Consider the following 12,607-nt stretch of genomic DNA (forward strand, 5'->3'; position numbering starts at 1 on the left):
CCTGGTTGTGTCTTCCTGTGTTGATAATGCATACTTGTGCATGCGGTTCCTGCACTACATTCATTACAGTAATGCAATGCAGTTTCCTTTCAAGCCACGAGGACAGAGTCAGAATCGATTTAGATCTGTTTCTTTCTTTATGAATGCTTAGATTATTGTTGTTGTTGTTATTATTATTATTATTATTATTATTATTATTATTATTATTATTATTATTATTATTATTATTATATTATTATTATTATTGCAGCGGTATTTGCACACGTTTTCTGGCTACGGCACGAATCCTTTATTACAGAGGAGAGCTCGATCAACATCGACATCGTCTGCAATGGCGGATTGTTTATTTGCAATTTGCAGCGTTTGCGCGATGTAAATTGTTCTTTCGCTAGTTTCTTGTACGTGGTAATGTTAACATTAACGCTCGCTATCGAGTTTAGGGTATGTTTTCTCACACGTGAAGGTGTGGTGCCTTTTTCACACGTGGATATTCGTACTCGACTCCGCTCGCCCACCACAGCAGGTGAGGTCATTGGTAAGATACACGTTCCGATGCAACTTCCAATTCAACATTGTGCTTTGTATGAGTGTCATGCTCTGCGCTTTCGATAGGTATCGAGCTCTTTGATAGTTAACTTGCGCTAGATGTGGTATCGAGCCAGTCGAGCTCTGAAAATTCATTTCCGATGATCTGGACACGATCGTGAACGTGCATGAACGCGCGGGTACCACACAAAATATAAGCTAAAGCTGTGCAGCAAATTCAGATGTACTAGGTATTGCCGCGAACAAATATTGCTTTGCTAATGGGCGTCGATGACTGCCCAGCCCCCCACCCCCTCTTTTTTTTTTGTACATACATGTAAACCGTGATTTCAATTTGACAGCTTTGCTTTGAAGGCGCTTTTAGTGCTATAATGGAAGCGATAGCTTGCTTTTGATGACCTCTGCGCTGTCAGTGCATCAGGACATTGCATTATTGATAAGACAGAATTGTTCACGTCCAGCACCCCTCGCAACGTAAAGCTTTTGAAGATTCTTGCGCTACACTTGCTCATTTTCACGAAAGGGGGTGTTTTTGGAAGAGTTCAAGCACCCTTGACCTAAAGACGCTAATTTCTTCTTATCAGTGCTAGAGTTACTGACTACGCTACCTAAAGGTAGCATATGCAGTAACTAATCAGTGCCTGCCAGCAGCGCACCAATTGAGGGTGTGTTCTGTATAAATTCGTGCAAGAAAAAAAATCAGAACTAAACGCACAGTAGAACTTGCTACAACTGAGCTGCAAGTCGGGTTGAACTTTCGATTCAAGTGCGAGCTTTCATTCGACTACATTAAACCCTTTCAGACGCGATCTATGAAGAACTGCCTGTAATTCGTCAGAGTTGCACATTATCTCAAGGGACTCGACGTTGCAACAAAAATATTGTCATGTATGTGCTTTATAGTAACTAATCTTGATTAAACTGCAATTGCATTGAACCTGAAGTCATTCATGTTCTGCTTTTTGCAAAAATAGAATGAAATCTCAGGCTAGAAAATAGTACTAATTTTTCTTTTTTTGGTTATGATCATTTCGAGCAAAGATAAATTATACTTTTTAGGTGACTTGGAAAAAGCGGAACATGAAACATGGTAGTGCCTTCTGCTAATTGACTATATTTAACGGTACACTGCAAAATGAAGTTGAAAACAGATCTATTACACAGGAGGTTCAATTTATCCACTCTTAAATGTATCTTGTTCTTTCTTAGCCACTAGTCAACACGACTAGCAAAAACATGTGATGTAGACAGTTGTATACAAAGCGTCTCAAACAGTTATAGAAAGAATGGTGTGCTAAAAGCTGCAGCAAGACAGAGTACGACTTTGCGAAACTGCAGTCGTAAGTGCCGCCGCTTTAGGTTTACAGGTTGATCCATCCACGGCTTGGATGTAGACCATACTTAGAAACTAACTCGGATGATACCGTTGTCACATGGTGCACTGCTGATCGCAATTAAGCCCAATCAGGGTCAAATTTCTCAACAGTGATTGACTCGTTTCTGCAACTTGCATACAGTAAATAATCACAGTAGAGAAATTCTACCCAGTCAGGTCCCATCGTGATCAAAATTGACAGTATGACACCCATAATACATATTTGTCTGGGAGGCCAACTTTTGGATATACAGGTCTTACTCGAAAAGAAAAACTAGATACATTGTTCGATAGCAGCCTATTAACATGTTGGCTCACGCACTTTTTCAAGCACATTCAAGATGTGGCATGAAACTCTTGCTAAACTCTTCTCACTCAGTTTGTACCAATCAGCTTATTTGCCATGTTATATACAAACAGATGCGGTCTCACCTATAGTGCACACTATGGGCTCACTTTTTTGAGCTAAATTTTCGTGACGTACAGCCTGACACTTAGAAACACCATGTGGCTCTCTTGTTTGCAGTTCATCCGCCTTGGTGCAGTTGGCCTGCCTTGCAAACTCATAAACGGCATTGTGTGTTGCTGCCATGTCTTCCGTTACTTTCTCTCAGTAGCATGAACGAACTATCCGCACCCGTTTTGTCTGCACTACAACGGAGATGCCTCAACTTCAGCCTATGTTAACCCCCACTGCCTTTCAAGGAACTATGTCAACAATGCCAGCACTATGTGCTGCTGGGCCTCATAACATAAGCTTGCTCAGTGGCACAAACTGTCCATATACTTTTGCCCCACAATGCAACTGTGCCATTCTCAGTGGTCCGTATTGGGAAGCACTCCAGATCTACAAACACTATGATGTGCTGTTGGCTGCTAGAAAATGACTCGTTTATAACAGCGGAGTTCTGCACAACATAGAAACGGTTATGAATGTAAAAATAGCCATCCACTCCCATTTGTTGCACAAAGCTACGATAAAATTCATATGGATTTCTCGTAAAGAACAGCATTTTAGTTGGCGAAAAATTTGACATGGTCCACAGTTTAAACTCGAGAACGACTTTTTTTCGGGGTGGTCGCTCTACCATTTAAGCTAACCAGTATGCTAGTAATCAAAGTGCGAGGGCAAATTCAGTTTGAAGCGCATGGACACTGAATATGACAAATGAGTTCTGTGGAAAGCACAGTAGGTATAAGTAGCTTATAACCAGCTGCAAGTAATGTTTTTTCTTTCAAGTTTGATTTTCATAAATAGATATTAACGCAGAATCTTCTGCTAAAAGCTGCTGCACGTTTCCACAGGACCCATTTGCCACATTCTGTGTGCTTTGACTTTTCAACTAATTGGCCCTTACACTGCCCATTGCTAGCCTACTGGCTATCTCAGTTGTAGAGAAACAGCCCTGGAAAGGTGTTGGTTCCAGGCTTGAGCCCAGGAACAGTACGAATTTTTTGTCTTCCTTTCTGAGAAATCAGTATGGATTTCCTGGTAGCCTTGTACAAAACAGGTGGATGGCCATTTTTCAATCCAAAATAACTTGTTCTCTACACAGATGATGTATGCGAACACAACTGTGATGCCTTGAATCATGTCTGGACGAGCTGGGCTTGGAGCATGCAGCCAAATGTGATGGTAGGAGCTCCAAGTGAATGTTCTCAAATGTTCATTGTTCCAGTGCTCCCAGAACGAGGAAAAAGCTGGGACACAGCACTGTGTGCCTTGGCTTCTTTCCTCGCACTGTGACATAATGAAGTAGTACCAACTAGCCCAGTTCATTGCGCTCTAAAATGTGTTTAGCTACTTGTGATGCCGTTCAGACCAATCTGCTTGGCACATTCACAGGTAGCAATAGAACTTAGGGCTGCCAAGATAGCAAAGCCATAAATGCAAGGCCTGCGCGTGCACATCTGAGCTTGCAGAGATAGTGTCCTGCATAGGTCACTTGCTTGATGAATGTGCAATAAATGCAATTTTTTGGGCAATAAAGGTGTGATGACATATGCAATTTCTACATTTATTTGCTGCAATACAGAAACGTTCTCGATTTGTTCGAGTAGTGATTAGCATTTATGAAAGATAATTAATGCAAGGTCATGCTATATGTATTACTTTCAATTGAAAGACCCTGGGGCACAATCTTGCACTCGCAGGACTTCGCGGCCTTTTGTGTTGCAGTGGCTGCACTTCAGCAGCCTGTAGCAGATACCCAGCTCGCTGTGTCCATGTGACTTCACTCCAGGTCTGAAATCACGGGCAAGAGAACTGACGATTTTGGCCAGCTGATCGATCCCTTGGCCTCTGTGCACATGGTACCCATCAATTGCTAAGGGCGCACGTCGTGGCTCTTTCGAGGAATTGAGAAACCGATGCTGTAGGAACAAAAAAAATTAGTGCAATTAGGAAAAATGTGATGCATTGAGACAAGAAAGAACTTGCAGATCAACTGAAGTCACTAAACAAAAAGAAAGGGAAGTGAACAACATGGGACCACAGCCTACAGTTTCATAAGATAATGGAAAAATTTGGCAACATAACGTGTTGCTAGTATGCTGCAATGTGAAAATTTTTCACTGCTAGATGGGGCTCAGCCGGAACTTTTGAAATCAATACACGCTCCTTTGAATGTTTGCATTGCCCCTGTATATGTGGCTTGCACCAATATCACAGCTTGAAATTACATAGCCATTCACCCCGTGTGTCGGAACGGAACTAAAAACAAAAAGATATTTTTGGCCGGAACGAAAATAACAAACGTTATCTATTATTTCGTTCCAGAGTGAAACCGAAATATTTTTTATCAGTTTTCAGTTCCCGGGAAAACTTGGTGACCTGGAACAACCGAGGTCATGCAATGTGAGCAATAATACATATGTCAGGGTATAGTGTTAGCGCTTATCTCATGCAAGAATTCCAAAGTAAAGATGTTCAAATTTTATGAAAAATGAAAAGAGTGGCAACCAGAGCTGTTTATATTAATGCAAGTGGACTTTCGTGTGCCAGTCACACTAGTGTGGAGAGGGCATTCTCGGTGCCGAAGTTTGTTTTATCAGAACAGCGGTCTTGCACCCTCGAGGACGGGCTGCTTCTGAGAAAATGCTCACTCCCTTGACACAAAACATAGGACCTGCTCAGAAAATTCATAATTCACTTTTGAGAAATTTAAATACAGTAACTTGGAAGGGTGCTAGTTTTGGGGTTTTGTGTGGCTGGCCCAGAAGCCCCTCAGGGACGAGACCAAGACAGACCAGCAACCATCTTTACTCTGCCGAGCCTCGGCCGCAACTGCCCGCTGCCAGTGGCTGCTGAGTGCGAGCTGCGAGCGCACCATCGCTCATCATTCTCTTCTTCTACGGCCAGCACGCCCGCAGCCACCGCTTCTATACTGCCCCCTTCCCTCCGGTGAAACTGGGGAGGAGGGCGCAGTAGCCACTATCCTTGGCCACAGCGGACAGCACGTGGCGTGCACGACCACACGTCGGCACGGTTCGTCCACCACGTAACCAAGGTCCCGGTGTTGTCCGTGGCAACTGGGGGCTCCGCATCCATTTTCGGGTTAGCAGTCGTCGTGGCAGCCGCCTTGCTGCCACCGTTTGTGGTTGCCTGCTCTTTCCTGTTGCTGACCTCTGGTTCTTCCTTCCTATAAGTGTATAGAAGCGTATAGACAAGTATAAAAGCGGCGGCTGCAAGCGCGTCGTCCGTAGAAGAAGAAAACGAACGATGGCACGCTCGCAGCTCGCAGTTGTGGCCGAGACTCGGCGAAGTAAAGATGGTTGCTGGTTTGTCTTGGTCTCCTCCCTGACAGGTTTCTGGGCCAGCCACAGCCACGACACCCCACATAGCTCGCGCTAGTCTGTAGCAATTCGTCGTACAGTTACTTGCGCTCCTCTGAAGAATGCGGGAAGAACGTGTTTTACCTGTCCCACGTTCTTAAGAGGAGCGCAAGTTTACCACAAATCCTATGTTTTTATCGTTACTTTACCTTCAAATTTTCGCATAAAAATAAGAACCGTTACAAAACATTATTTTCTTTAGTTCCGGAACAGAAACAGAACTTTTTTCGGTGGAACGAAACTAAAACCGAAACGAAAAACATTTCGTTCCGACACCCTGCATCCACCATTGCGATGAATCACTACTGAAAGCTCACCAACCACCACTGAAGCTATAGAGACAGTACTAGAATATGTACCGTACTTACTCGAACCTAGGCCGACACTCGAAATTCGCAAGGCCAGAAAAAAAAAAACTTAATCTTGGTACTCGAATCTAAGCCAACCCCCCACTTTCGCACATTGTTTTTTATAAAAAAACATCAGCTTAGATTCGAGTAAATACGGCACATGCATTTCAGATTCAATTAATGGTTGCCTGCACATTTGTATAATGCCCCAACTGCTTTGACACTAACGCAAGGAAGCAGCAGCCAACGAAAATAAATATGAATATTTCAGCCTGCCATACATGGAGAACACGTGCAAGCATCTAATGTTCATATGTGAAAGACAACAGTGTTAGAGGAGAGAGCCTGGTGCGGATAATAGAAGAATTTTGACACAGCAAGCCTGTGATGTACACTTCACTACATAGTCAAAAGTCTGATAAAAACTTGTCAGATGGGGAAGGTACCAGATTAACATATTAGAACGCGCCTCAAATTTTTTAAAAGTACGTAAAATTGATGCTTTGGGACCACTATGGCCCCATTGCTCACACTAAAAAAAGCATCAGTGGGGCGCCTATGTATAGCCTATGTGCCACAGCGTGCAGGTAGGGCAAATTACCAAATGTACAGCTAGTTCCACATTTTTCCGATTTCATAAAGATTCCATGAGCAAACATGAAGATTACTACTTTGTAGCAGATAGAGTGTATTCAGATAACATCGGTGCATGTCTGTGGACCCCTTTAATATCGCTGAAAAAGAAAAATATTTTGCTGTATGAGTCCCCATGGCCACGAAACCAATGTTAGTTTTGCGAAAAAAAAAAATTTGCCTAAGTAAAAAAAATTTGGACGGAAGTCTTCACTCAGCAGAACTGCTTTTCGCGAATTTCCCGAAAATACGATTTTGACAAGATCCTACAAAGAAATTATTGCAGCTGCGAGTCAATTTTTCTTGGCTTACTGTGAGTAACGTGCATTTATGAAATGTTATGTTGCAGTTCCGTTGCCCATAACTTATGCAAAAGAAGTTGCAAATACGGCACCCATTGCTCAATAATGCTCTAATTTCAGATTTTTTGACTCCGCGTCTATAATACTCGAAATTTCCCAAATTTTCCAGAGATTTGCCACGCATTAGGTTAACCATTGTGCTAAGTATGATTGCCGAGGATGATGTCAGATGCAAACCATAAATGCATATGGTAAGAAACGTCTCTAAAAATAAAATACTTCGACATTCAGTTTAAAAAAAAGGCCATCTTCAATTTTCTTTAAACTCCCCAGAATTAAAGCCAAGCACGTGCTCTAACTTAATCTCTAAAAACATGTTGCATTATTTTTGTTAGATAGGAGTTACAAAGCCACCAAAGTGTCCAAATTGACGTCAAGTTCACACACAACCACTTAAAGGGGTGGTGCCATCAAATTTGTGGCTTGTGCATTCTTTGTTGCTAACATTTCTTATTGATCTAGGAAGCATGAGACACACTCCCAAATTCATGTATTCTCTCGAAACTATTTCACATCGCCTTATTTGTATGAACGACTTTCGGTTTCGGTTTCTGGGCGACAAGTTGGACACCGACATCACCGTGTAGGAAGCAAGAACAAGTGCACCCACAAAGTTGTGACACATGCAGTGCTGCATTGTCTGCTCTCGCACACAGATGCAAGCAACCGTCCGGACGCCTTCAAAACTTGCTAAAATCCTCCATCATCCGCAGATGGTCGGCGAGCTTTCAACAATGACTGGTAAAACCCGTTTTGTCTACGTAACCCAACAGCAGCACCACATTAGTGAAAAGATGTTGCGTGGAGTTTTGCACAAAACTCTCCACAGAATGGTACTGCACTGTTAAACGGAACGTCTCAAACAAAGGTGAAAACCACCTAACATTATGGAAATTGCAAGCAGTATTGAATCCATTGCAAGAGACTCTTGTCTGCTGAGACAGTCATTTCATAACAACTGACCTACCTTCATTTTAGAGACTAAAAACATGAATTCACTTCACAAGTGCAACCAGTACTTGCTGGAAGCAATCCACACTAACCAGCTGCTGAACTCACTGAATATTGGCATGACTCTGCTGCTCACTACCCGAGGCCAGCAAATGCTGCAATGACATTGCTGTGCCTATAGTCGGGTACAACTTTAGAAGACAGGAGAGGCCCCGCCCAGATGACCGAAGTGCAGCAGCCAATTGCCTCCGCGACTAAAGAAATAGTCCCGCTAGGCATGTTAGGCATGTTCTCCGTCGGCGGGGTCACCGGCCGTCCGGCTCATGACGTCACCTGAAGTGCGCGCCTATTGGTGGAGGCTCGTATGCATCCGCATTTGAGGGGAAAATGCCGCTGCCTTCTAAAGTTGTACCCGACTATAGCTAATGAAAGCTGTGATGTTGAGAGGGTTCTTTCAGCTGAGGTACAGAGTCGTCCACTTCCACCTTGAACACCGCACCGTGCGGCCAGCACTCCGCGGAGCGCCTCTCTTGGTTGCTTGGGTAACTAGCGCGTATGCGCAGTGACAGCTCTAGGCGGAGCCTTCGTCGCGTCGTCTGCTAAAGCGCAGCAGGTCTGCCGAATTGTACTTGCTTTGCGGTGAAGCTAACTTCGCTCTTGCTATGCGCATGCAAATCCAGCATCCAGCACGGTTCAGAAGAAGCGAAGCGACTGCACCTTGTTCCGTCTAGCTTTTGCTGCTAGTGGTTTCTTTCATTTCTGGATGCGATCTCACAACCAGTAAACCTCGGTCCGTGCATGAGTAAACTTTCACAGCCGCGCTTGAACTCCTACAACTAAGCAACTCAGCTCCTTTGAGCCCAGTAGCCAGAATGTTCCCGCTGCTCACGCAAATGTTTTTGATCAGCTTCAAAGCTAGGCGCCGCAAAATTGGCGATAAATGCATGGTAAGGTCTGACATAACAGCTTTAAATGTGCGAAAGTTTGGATTGTTACTCGCCTGAAAACAAAAGGATGTGAGCAATTTGCCAATTTCAGAGAAGTTACATTACATTCAGGTGTTATCAGCACTGCTGCCTTCATGCGCTAGCGAATTTAACTCGCCAATACGCCGCCCTAATTTGCTACTCATTTGCAACCATGCTTATTCGTGCCATTCATGCAGAAAAATGAAGAAGCATTCTAATAGAGTTTTCAGCTGAAGTCATATCACGCGATCAGTTCACCAAAGAAGCGCCGCTGACAAATGATTACTTCTGTAAGCAGGCGCTGAATAAAGCTTGACTCCCTTTTTATTGCTAGGTGACCCAAAGCACCGCGTATCGCTTTATATATTTCTTGGCTCAAAACTTTAGCACGAAGCAAAAAGTTTTCCGTGAGCCTTCAATTCACAGCGCAAACTTATATTTTTTTATTGTCGACTTTGTGTCGCCAAACTTTCAGCTGATGAAAACAACCGTGTGAGTAGCGGGAATATTCTAACTGTACGGCACAAAGCATCTGAGTAGCTTAGTTGCGGGAGTGCCAGCCCGGCTTGGCGATCTTACTCATGCACGGGCCAAGGTTTATTACTTTTAGGATCGCATGCAGAAAAAGAAAACAGTAGGTAAAAAAGCAGTGCGGAACGAGGCGCAGTCGCTGCGCTTCTCGATTTCCATGAGATTAAGTTACCTTCATCGAAGAGCAAGCGCGATTAGGCGGAGCCACTGCGCTTTAGCAGACGACGCGGCGAAGGCACCACCTACAGTTGTCACTGCGCTTGCGTGCCCCAGCCGCCCGCGAGAGACGCTCCGCGGAGCGTTGGCTGCACGGTGCGGTGCTCAAGGTGGAAGTGGATGCCTCTGTACATCCAAAGGTGAGACAGCTCTCGAATGAAGACCAACATGCTGCACATGCAAATGGCAATGTACGTTAACAAGGACGCGTAAAAAATCGGTGATCAGCTTTTTGTGAATTAAATGTGTCTTTTCCTAGATGTTATCAAGGCTCTTTACCTTTTGACTATCAATTTGTGTAAATGTATTTCATGTAGCATTTCTAAACTAAACCCCCCCAAAAACATGCAGTTCAATGATGGTTCCACGAAAAATGTGAGTTCTCTCAAATTATCAGCTTGAAAAATAGCACCCAATTTTTACCCTCTAATTTGAAAAAATATAAAACACAAAAACAAACCACCGTAGTTATGCAATTTGTGTTAGAATGCTTTGGCTTCCTGTGCGACACAATTTGTACAAACCTCACCACCAGACAGGCATAGATGAGACTCTGGCTAAGAACATGTGCAAGGTTGTAACCAAGCTGATCATTGCGCATCATAGCAACAATAAGGCCATCGTCATCACCATGACCAAAAAATAATGAGCCACCGATCAAGACAACAAATGTGTGTGTGTGTACCTTTCATCACATTTACCACCAATCATAACAAGAAACGAGTTCATACATTTGTTCATATTTGTGTGTTATGTGCTAGACAGCTTCACTGGTAACCTGCCTTCACAAAATGGAATGGCTCGAAATTTTTATCACAATTTTACGCACCAATTCAGTCATACACACAACACATTGTAAACAGTGGTAGTTTAGCACAATAGCAATAATACGCCAGCAAACGAGCAAGGCCTTATCTATAAGAAAGCAACATTGTGCTTATAAAGCCCCTGTTGCTGTGGTTCGTGTTTGTGCACTCAGCATGTATACGCACTGCGCATAAGCACCACGGCTTGACACAGGTTGCCAGTTCCCTTAGTCACAGTGATGGCAAAGCCGCCTCTCAGCAATCACTCCTTTTGCCTTATAAATAGCATAGAATAAAGTGGGGATGCCTAATAATATAGATTGTAATATCAAGCACGAATTATGGTGCATGTAAAGAACAGAAGACTGTACAGCAATACGAATGGCTCCTTTGCACAGTATGAAGGCCTGTCCACCAGGCTGCACAACAAACCGGTTTTTGCAACATTGAAACACATTTTAAAAATGCAAATCCTGTTGAAACTGCAAGTGTGCTAGATTCTATCACTATAATTTACGGTCCTTCCATTTCCACTAGGATATGATAGCACGTTCTAGCCAGTTAGTTGTCTGTGTTTCTAACTTAGAATTATTATGTTTAAGCTGTTGCATTAACGTAGACAGAACTTTCAATGGCAAACTTGTAAGGCATATTGGGAAACACCCAATGGCTCTCTATTGATGAATAAAAGGCTTTTACAGGGCTCTAAAATTGCCAAAGCTCCGAACGAGTGTGACTATTGGTGTTGAATCCTTCGTCTGAGGCAAGCTTTGAGATTGGGCTAGTTGCTAATCCATCTTCAACAAAAAGGGTAGGAGTGGACAACAGACAAAGAAGGGAACAAAGACAACCGTTCCCTTCTTTGTCTATTGTACACTGCTGCACTGTTTGTTGACGATGAACTTCGTTTGAGGTTTCTAGTCTCACTGATATGTCGTATCAAAGTTCATCCGTGGAATTTTGTAGATTACCCCTGGTAACTTTTATTGCTCCAAGAGGTCTTTAACGTGTGTGAGCTGTCATGTTACCTAGTTTTTTGGCATCTGGGAAATTCTCACACAATTAGTGTAAAAAAATCTTGCAAGTGACTCGCTTATTCCCTGCACCATGGGATGCCCACATACTTTTGCTGTTCCCGTTTGTCCTCCCAAAGAATCAAAGTTCTCCTTAGACAAATAGTTTCCAGGAGGTTACCCACAAAATGCGTGAACTGTGACACATCCTACATTAGTGGAACGAAAAGTTCAAACAAACAACAAAACACCATAAAAAATGCCTTGAGAAAGGCAAGACATGCTCAAACACTGGTGGATAATTATTCATTACTAACCAAGCGATTAATTTGGACACCACTGCTCTAATCGCAATGAAGAAAATCTTTATACATCTGATCTCAAATGTGGTATGTGTGCAACTTACTTTAGCTGTACATGTGTTGACCTACCCAGGATATACACCAGCACCCACTGGCACCTAGGCCATAAATAATCACCCTCTTCGCATTCTTTATTGTGAACAAGGGGCCCATAGTGGTTCTGAAACGTTAATTTTAATTGTTGCCTTTTCAAAAGGTACCTCACATACATGAACCCATTTAGTCGACAGGTTTTCATTCGTCCACTGAAACAGATCGAGATAGCAGTGACTTGTGGGCTTTCATTTATTCAAGGGTAACAAAAGTTACCTAACAACGTCATAGTGAGTTGGTTGTCACTGAGAAGATGCGGACACTGGCGGTTTTCTGATCACCACATACTGATGTTTCAGTCAAACATTTCTTTTCCCATGCCTTGAAAACACTGTCTTACTCTATTAGTGGCCTTCCGTGAGAAAGGCTAGGATGCTTGTGTCACTACCACTGCCATTGTTGATGAACCATTCCACGGACATTGGAATGCTTTATCAAAATTGTCTCTAACATACGAGCCAGCTCATGTGACGGCACATGCAAGCCATGTATTCTCAAATGCCTCTACTAAAAATGGCACCACGTTGCCTCACTCTGCTAAATCTAAATAAGCATCCTCACTGTCCA

Source organism: Rhipicephalus sanguineus, chromosome 1 (assembly GCF_013339695.2).
Source record: "Rhipicephalus sanguineus isolate Rsan-2018 chromosome 1, BIME_Rsan_1.4, whole genome shotgun sequence".
NCBI classification, from domain to species: Eukaryota; Metazoa; Arthropoda; class Arachnida; order Ixodida; family Ixodidae; genus Rhipicephalus; species Rhipicephalus sanguineus.